We start from the raw sequence: 10,438 nt of genomic DNA, 5'->3' as shown, positions 1-10,438 counted from the left end.
CACATGTGAATAATATAAATACAGTCTATTATACAGCATTATTCACACGTGAATAATATATATACAGTCTATTATACAGCAGTATTCACATGTGAATAACATAAATACAGTCTATTATACAGCATTATTCACACGTGAATAATATAAATACAGTCTATTATACAGCATTATTCACATGTGAATAACATAAATACAGTCTATTATACAGCATTATTCACATGTGAATAACATAAATACAGTCTATTATACAGCATTATTCACATGTGAATAATATAAATACAGTCTATTATACAGCATTATTCACATGTGAATAATATAAATACAGTCTATTATACAACATTATTCACATGTGAATAACATAAATACAGTCTATTATACAGCATTATTCACATGTGAATAATATAAATACAGTCTATTATACAGCATTATTCACATGTGAATAATATAAATACAGTCTATTATACGGAATTATTCACATGTGAATAATATAAATACAGTCTATTACACGGCATTATTCACATGTGAATAACATAAGTACAGTCTATTATACGGCATTATTCACATGTGAATAACATAAATACAGTCTATTATACAGCATTATTCACATGTGAATAATATAAATACAGTCTATTATACAACATTATTCACATGTGAATAACATAAATACAGTCTATTATACAGCATTATTCACATGTGAATAATATAAATACAGTCTATTATACAGCTTTATTCACATGTGAATAACATAAATACAGTCTATTATACAGCATTATTCACATGTGAATAATATAAATACAGTCTATTATACAGCATTATTCACACGTGAATAACATAAATACAGTCTATTATACAGCATTATTCACATGTGAATAACATAAATACAGTCTATTATACAGCATTATTCACATGTGAATACTATAAATACAGTCTATTATACAGCTTTATTCACATGTGAATAACATAAATACAGTCTATTATACAGCATTATTCACATGTGAATAACATAAATACAGTCTATTATACAGCATTATTCACATGTGAATAACATAAATACAGTCTATTATACAACATTATTCACATGTGAATAATATAAATACAGTCTATTATACAACATTATTCACATGTGAATAACATAAATACAGTCTATTATACAACATTATTCACATGTGAATAACATAAATACAGTCTATTATACAGCATTATTCACATGTGAATAATATAAATACAGTGTATTATACAGCATTATTCACATGTGAATAACATAAATGCAGTCTATTATACAGCATTATTCACATGTGAATAACATAAATACAGTCTATTATACAACATTATTCACATGTGAATAATATAAATACAGTCTATTATACAGCATTATTCACATGTGAATAACATAAATACAGTCTATTATACAACATTATTCACATGTGAATAACATAAATACAGTCTATTATACAACATTATTCACATGTGAATAACATAAATACAGTCTATTATACGGCATTATTCACATGTGAATAACATAAATACAGTCTATTACACGGCATTATTCACATGTGAATAATATAAATACAGTGTATTATACAGCATTATTCACATGTGAATAATATAAATACAGTCTATTATACAACATTATTCACATGTGAATAACATAAATACAGTCTATTATACAGCATTATTCACATGTGAATAACATAAATACAGTCTATTATACAGCATTATTCACATGTGAATAACATAAATACAGTCTATTATACAGCATTATTCACATGTGAATAATATAAATACAGTCTATTATACAACATTATTCACATGTGAATAACATAAATACAGTCTATTATACAGCATTATTCACATGTGAATAATATAAATACAGTCTATTATACAACATTATTCACATGTGAATAACATAAATACAGTCTATTATACAACATTATTCACATGTGAATAACATAAATACAGTCTATTATACAGCATTATTCACATGTGAATAATATAAATACAGTGTATTATACAGCATTATTCACATGTGAATAACATAAGTACAGTCTATTATACAGCATTATTCACATGTGAATAATATAAATACAGTCTATTACACGGCATTATTCACATGTGAATAACATAAGTACAGTCCATTATACGGCATTATTCACATGTGAATAACATAAATACAAATGTTGAAAGTGCCTTGACTTTTTGACATTATAAATGTATGTTTGTTGTTCAAATAAAAAATAAACAAAAAAAAACATCCGTATTTTGGTCGGCTTCTCCGTTACAATTTACCGGGGATTTTACTTTTTGTGATATGAAATATATGATTATAATCAAATCGTTTTAAGTGTAGATATGTTGCTCTTCGACACCAACAAATGTTTTCATTTTTTAAAATAGAACTCAGATGAACCAGTCATTTTTCATTGTTTTAATTTCCATTCGTGAATTGAAAATAAATACATTGACCAACTAACTAACTTCACCCGGATCCCACCTCTCTGCTCGGTTCCCACAGGTCCCGCCCTCTATTCTAAAGAAGCGCGCGTTTTCAACACCGGCAATCTCGCACGGGCGGCGCAGCGGGAACCCTGTCGACTGCGAACCCCCTTAAACCCCACCTCCGCGGTCTCCGAATGACCACAAACAAACGTAATAGAGCAACCCCGTTGCGGCTACGTCATGTGTTTCCACGCTTCGGTTCACTGTCGGCTGCCTGTCAATCAAGCGGAAATGCTTATTAATGCACCATAGCCGCGGAAAGGAACGGGGGTCGACGTCAAAAGAGACCGCAGGTAACTAAAAAAAAAACTATTTTTCAATAGAAAGTCTTATTCGTTTTAAATGTTGTCTCTCGGGTGGTGTCACCCCTCGGAGGTGTGTACACCCCGGCTAGGATGACGCTAGCTAGTGTTAGCATGTAGCTAGCAGTGGCTAATATTCCGGCAGGCAAGATAGCTACTTAGCATTAGCTGCAGTGCTAAGGCTAATGCTGTTTTTTTTCTGCATTATTGACACAAATGTTGTTCTTGTCAATGCACTGTTCGCTGCTGCGAGGCAGCATATGTTGTACGCGGCACTGTTATCAAGGTTAACAGCGCCCCAGCGAGCTAGCATTTATGATGCCATCGTCATGTCATCATCAACATAATGTTTGCATTCATACATCCATTTCATATTTATCTATCTTTTGCACTAGTGGGTGATTTTGCACTGCATAAATACACATTATACACATCAGCTCACCTATGTTTTGCACTGCATAAATACACATTATACACATCAGCTCACCTATGTTTTGCACTGCATAAATACACATTATACACATCAGCTCACCAATGTTTTGCACTGCATATATGCATATTATGCACTGCATTAATACACATTATGCACATCAGCTCACCTATGTTTTGCACTGCATATGTGCACATTATGCACTGCATATATGCACATTATGCACATAAGCTCACCAATGTTTTGCACTGCATATATGCATATTATGCACTGCATTAATACACATTATGCACATCAGCTCACCTATGTTTTGCACTGCATGTATGCATATTATGCACTGCATTAATACACATTATGCACATCAGCTCACCTATGTTTTGCACTGCATATGTGCACATTATGCACCTTTGAACCGCACCAAAACCCCCGTACAGAAACGGTTCAATACAAATACACGGACCGTTACACCCCTAATAAATGCACATTATGCACATCAGCTCACCTATGTTTTGCACTGCTTAAATACATATTATGCACATCAGCTCACCTATGTTTTGCACTGCATATATGCACATTATGCACTGCATATATACACATTATGCACATCAGCTCACCTATGTTTTGTACTGCATGTATGCACATTATGCACATCAGCTCACCTATGTTTTGCACTGCATATATGCACATTATGCACTGCATATATGCACATTATGCACTGCATATATGCACATCAGCTCACCTATGTTTCGCACTGCATATATGCACATTATGCACATCAGCTCACCTATGTTTTGCACTGCATATATGCATATTATGCACTGCATTAATACACATTATGCACATCAGCTCACCTATGTTTTGCACTGCATATGTGCACATTATGCACCTTTGAACCGCACCAAAACCCCCGTACCGAAACGGTTCAATACAAATACACGTACCGTTACACCCCTAATAAATACACATTATGCACATCAGCTCACCTATGTTTTGCACTGCTTAAATACATATTATGCACATCAGCTCACCTATGTTTTGCACTGCATATATGCACATTATCAGAATCAGAATCAGAATAGTTTTATTGCCATTGTTTGAGAACGGGTTCACAAACTAGGAATTTTTCTTGGTGCAAACGTGCGACATAAAATGCACTGCATATATACACATTATGCACATCAGCTCACCTATGTTTTGTACTGCATGTATGCACATTATGCACATCAGCTCACCTATGTTTTGCACTGCATATATGCACATTATGCACTGCATATATGCACATTATGCACTGCATATATGCACATCAGCTCACCTATGTTCTGCCACTGCATATATGCACATTATGCACATCAGCTCACCTATGTTTTGCACTGCATAAATACTAGGGGTGTAACGGTACACAAAAATTTTGGTTCGGTACGTACCTCGGTTTAGAGGTCACGGTTCGGTTCATTTTCGGTACAGTAAGAAAACAACAAAATATACATTTTTGGGTTATTTATTTACCAAATTTGCAAAATCTTCCAGCAAAAATATTTTTCTTAGTGGAATATTTGATGTGAAGTAATGGGAACCTTGGATAGGTCAATAATTCATAATATTGATTTTGATTCAATATTATGTTTTGAGCAATGACAGTTTGAAAGAGAAAAAAAAACAGCTTTGTTTTATTAGTCAACATTGCAACTTTTTCTAAATTATATTTCACCTTTAAGCTTTTTTATTTCACTTTTGTTATGTTTTTGTTTATTTTAATAGTATTTTAAGAATGTGCCGTGGGCCTTTAAAACATTAGCTGTGGGTCGCAAATGGCCTCCGGGGCACACTTTTGACACACCTGGTATAGATAATAAAAAATTAAATGTGATAAATCTATGGATAAAAAGCAGAGCCTGGCGACGCATGCGCATTTATCATAACTCTCTCTCTCTCTGTCTCTGCCCCTCCCTCACCAATGCTGCTGCGCGCACAATTTGTTTTGTTTTTAACCCCTTCTTAACCCTGAACGTACATTGTTAATACATGCAACCATAACACAAAATGCCGGACATTTGAGGCATTTAAGAAACTCCGCCCAGACAGCCCCGCAAAAGAGGACATGTCTGGTGAAAAGAGGACGTATGGTCAGCGACCGGGCTACGATAAATGCCTCAAATGTCCGGCATTTTGAGTATTGTTTACACAACATGCGGTATGCTACTTAATATGTCCGTGTGGAAACTCGTTCGGTACACCTTCGAACCGCACCGAAACCCCCGTACCGAAACGGTTCAATACAAATACACATACCGTTACACCCATACTAAATACACATTATGCACATCAGCTCACCTATGTCTTGCACTGCTTAAATACATATTATGCACATCAGCTCACCTATGTTTTGCACTGCATATATGCACATTATGCACTGCATATATACACATTATGCACATCAGCTCACCTATGTTTTGCACTGCATATATGCACATTATGCACTGCATAAATACACATTATGCACATCAGCTCACCTATGTTTTACACTGCTTAAATACACATTATACACATCAGCTCACCTATGTTTTGCACTGCATATATGCACATTATGCACTGCATATATACACATTATACACATCAGCTCACCTATGTTTTGCACTGCATATATGCACATTATGCACTGCATATATACACATTATGCACATCAGCTCACCTATGTTTTGCACTGCATATATGCACATTATGCACTGCATAAATACACATTATGCACATCAGCTCACCTATGTTTTGCACTGCATATATGCACATTATGCACATCAGCTCACCTATGTTTTGCACTGCATATAGGTACATTATGCACATCAGCTCACCTATGTTTTGCACTGCATATATGCACATTATGCACTGCATAAATACACATTATGCACATCAGCTCACTTATGTTTTGCACTGCATATATACACATTATGCACATCAGCTCACTTATGTTTTGCACTGCATATATACACATTATGCACATCAGCTCACCTATGTTTTGCACTGCATATATGCACATTATGCACTGCATATATGCACATTATGCACATCAGCTCACCTATGTTTTGCACTGAATAAATACATATTATGCACATCAGCTCACCTATGTTTTGCACTGCATATATGCACATTATGCACATCAGCTCACCTATGTTTTGCACTGCATAAATACACCTTATACTAAGGGTGTAACGGTACGTGTATTTGTATTGAACCGTTTCGGTACGGGGGGTTCGGTTCAGTTCGGAGCTGTACCGAACGAGTTTCCACACGGACATATTAAGTAGCGCACCGCACGTTGTGTAAACAATGCACACTGAGGCACAACACGCGGCATGCTAGCAACGACCGGGCTACGACAACATGTAAGAGCCAGAGCTGGAAGACCCTCTTGCCTCGTTAATATCTCCCGTTTGGGAACACTTCGGCTTCGCGGTGCAATATAGCAATGGATAACATCACTTCAACGAAGAGAAAGACGAACAAACACAGCTCTCACCTCATTCAAGCAGCCTCTCCTCGGCGAGTCAGGCAGGGCTAAAGCAATAACAAATGCCGATGGTGTTTTTATAGCAACAGATTTAAGACTATATTGCATTAAAAACTCGATTTTGACCCACTTCTATGGTGGAAGAACCCATATATCCTCTTACCGCCAAGTTAGCCAGGCACTACCTCGCCATACCTGCTACCTCCGTGCCCAGCGAAAGGGTATTTTCCACAGCTGGAGACATTTTAACTGCAAGCAGGTCTGCTCTTTCTGCAGACAATGTGGATAAACTGATTTTTCTGGCAAAAAACATGAAAATGGAGTGAAAGTCACTAGGGTTAAAGAAAAATTAATCTGAGGCTGAGTTGACTTGAAACTGTTTAATGTTGCACTTTTTGTATGTAGAAGAAAAGTTTTGTCATTTTATTTAATCCGAGCAACAACTTGAAGCAGTTTAATGTTGCACTTTATATGTGGAAATGTTGCACTTTATATGTAGAAAGGTTTTGTTAAGAAACCAATTCTGAGCCTTATCTTATTTAGTTTTTATTTGATATATGTTGACTGCATTAACCCTGACAATGGACCCTGTGTGTATATATGTATGTTATTGTTATGTTAGCATTCATGACTGCCTGCTGTTGCACTGATCAGCCTAGTGGTGGCTCACATCCATCACACACACAGCTATTTTAAAGCAATGTTAAAAGGATAAAGCCATTGTTTACAAATTTTGGTAAATAAATAACCAGAAAATGTACATTTTGTTGTTTGTTGCTGTACCGAAAATGAACCGAACCGTGACCTCTAAACCGAGGTACGTACCGAACCGAAATTTTTGTGTACCGTTACACCCTTACCTTATACACATCAGCTCACCTATGTTTTGCACTGCATATATGCACGTTATGCACATCAGCTCACTTATGTTTTGCGCTGCATATATACACATTATGCACATCAGCTCACTTATGTTTTGCACTGCATATATACGCATTATGCACATCAGCTCACCTATGTTTTGCACTGCATATATGCACATTATGCACATCAGCTCACTTATGTTTTGCGCTGCATATATGCACATTATGCACATCAGCTCACTTATGTTTTGCGCTGCATATATACACATTATGCACATCAGCTCACTTATGTTTTGCACTGCATATATACACATTATGCACATCAGCTCACCTATGTTTTGCACTGCATATATGCACATTATGCACATCAGCTCACTTATGTTTTGCACTGCATAAATACACATTATGCACTTCAGCTCACCTATGTTTTGCACTGCATATATACACATTATGCACTTCAGCTCACCTATGTTTTGCACTGCATATATGCACATTATGCACATCACCGCACCTATGTTTTACACTGCATATATGCACATTATGCACATCAGCTCACTTATGTTTTGCACTGCATATATGCACATTATGCACTGCATGAATGCACATTATGCACATCAGCTCACCTATGTTTTGCACTGCATATATGCGCATTATGCACTCCATAAATACACATTATGCACATCAGCTCACCTATGTTTCAAAAGTGCAACGCTGCTGCAGTGGGACATTCTCCTTTACAGATGAAAACAACTAAATTTAGACGCAACCTAGTTGTTTTTGTGTCCGGCGTCAACATCCGATTATATTTCGCGGCGTTGCAAATGATCCGGATGAGAGGATCGAGTGTGAATACCAGACTGTTTACATTTAGCACCGTCCAGGGAATATTCTATACATAACAGTCCACGTTATGATGAGGGCGTAGAGCTTCATTGAGAACAGAACACGTTGAAATGTTGGATATTTGAACAAGTGTTGGCGCTAGGAATCTTCAAGATGGGGACCCCATCAGGTCATAAAAATGGGGTCCCACGGTAAATTTATGGGTCCCACTTTTTTTGTAAGTGTTTTTGAAAACAAATGATAAATGTATGCATTATCCTGTTATATCTCACATTCTTTATTGTGTTTTGGGAAAAGGATGTCATAAACGTTACTTCATTCATTAAAAAAAATAACACAAAAGAAAACAAACGCAGTATTTGTGATCGGTAAAACTTTCGGCGAATCAAAATTTAAGAAACTGTACCGGAAAGTGCATTACTTTTGAAGTCGACCAATAATAAATAATTAATAATTTGACCCGGCAAATATACCGTATTTTCTGGACCATAGAGCGCACCGGATTATAAGGCGCACTGCCCATTAATGGTCTATTTTTAATCTTCTTTCATATACAGGTATAAGGCGCACCGGATTATAGGGCGCATTAAAGGAGTGATATTATTATGATTTTTTTCTAAATTGAAAACACTTCCTTGTGGTCTACATCAGTGGTCCCCAACCTTTTTGTAGCTGGGGACCAACGACCAACAACGCTTCAAAAAATATATATATATAAAAAAATTTTTTTTTTCATAAAGAAATACAATCATGTGTGCTTACGGACTGTATCCCTGCAGACTGTATTGATCTATATTGATATATAATGTATATATTGTGTTTTTTATGTTGATTTAATTAAAAAAAAAAAAAAAAAAAATATTTATTGCGTGGCCCGGTACCAATCGGTGGTTGGGGACCACTGGTCTACTTAACATGTAATGGTGGTTCTTTGGTCAAAATGTTGCATGGATTATGTTTTTTACAGACCATTTTTAAGTAGCTTCAGGATGCGCCGTTTTGTGGGCGGTCTTATTTACGTGGCTCACCTTCGACAGCGTCTTCTGCCCGTCTACTTTGTTGTGGCGGTGTAGCGTGCAAGGACGGGAGTGGAAGAAGTGTCAAAAGATGGAGCTAACTGTTTTAATGACATTCAGACTTTTACTTCAATCAACAACGGAGCACATCAAATTTGTCCCGTGAAAAACCATCCGACCAGAACTCTAATAACTAAAGTTCCTCGGGTGAATAATGTAAACTCACTATACCGGTATGTTTTAGCACTTTCATGGCGAGTTTACTGACAGACATAAGTAAGAACTTTACACTACTTTATATTAGAAATGGCACTAATACATTTACTACTTAAACAATCTGATAGATTTTTGAGCGCTGTGTGTAATGTTCTATATTTTCCATGGAACATATCAAATGTTGGTGTTGTTTACTTGAGACTTATCTCTTATGTTTGACTGCTATCTACCGGCCACACTTATAATTGCACCCTAATAAAATTGTGAAGCGTCCCGGAAGAGTTGGCACTGCAGGGAATTCTGGGTATTTGTTCTGTTGTGTTTATGTTGTGTTGCGGTGCAAATATTCTCCCGAAATGTGTTTGTCATTGTTGTTTGGTTTGGTTTCACAATATGGCACATGTTTATGACCGTACTGGCGATGTTTATACAGCCACACTTAGTGTGACATGTATGGCTGTTGAGTAAGAATGACCTTCATTCGCTTGTACATGAGATGTTCAAAAGCAAAATGGTCACATGGTTATAATCATACAGAATTACAGCTTTTTTTTGGACATTTTCAATTTCAGACCATTCTCACTCCCTCCAACGCGTATAGTCTGGAAAATGCGGTAAACAAAACCCCGGCGGAAAGTGAAAATTGGTAAAAAACAACAACAAAAAACCGCGACCTGGGGACGCGTTTTTATCATTTGAATGTGACCCTCATGTCATTGTAATGTGACTCGCCACGTTATTTTACATGGCCCGCCACATCATTTTAATGA

General features: G+C 36.2%; 1 protein-coding gene across 8 annotated transcripts in view; it reads left to right on the top strand.

Moving 5' to 3' along the window:
* Positions 1-2,625: 2,625 nt before the first annotated feature.
* The window catches only part of herc2 (HECT and RLD domain containing E3 ubiquitin protein ligase 2), a 187,742-nt gene continuing 179,929 nt past the window's right edge, over positions 2,626-10,438 (top strand). For all 8 annotated transcript variants that reach the window (XM_062038932.1, XM_062038931.1, XM_062038930.1 and 5 more), the window contains exon 1: positions 2,626-2,789. The gene's annotated coding sequence lies outside the window, so the exon portion shown is untranslated. The remainder of the gene's footprint in view (positions 2,790-10,438) is intronic.

The sequence above is a fragment of the Entelurus aequoreus genome, linkage group LG27 (genome assembly GCF_033978785.1).
Source record: "Entelurus aequoreus isolate RoL-2023_Sb linkage group LG27, RoL_Eaeq_v1.1, whole genome shotgun sequence".
Classification (NCBI taxonomy): Eukaryota; Metazoa; Chordata; class Actinopteri; order Syngnathiformes; family Syngnathidae; genus Entelurus; species Entelurus aequoreus.
Note: the sequence above shows the minus strand (reverse complement) of the source record. Positions and strands in the feature narration are given on the sequence as shown.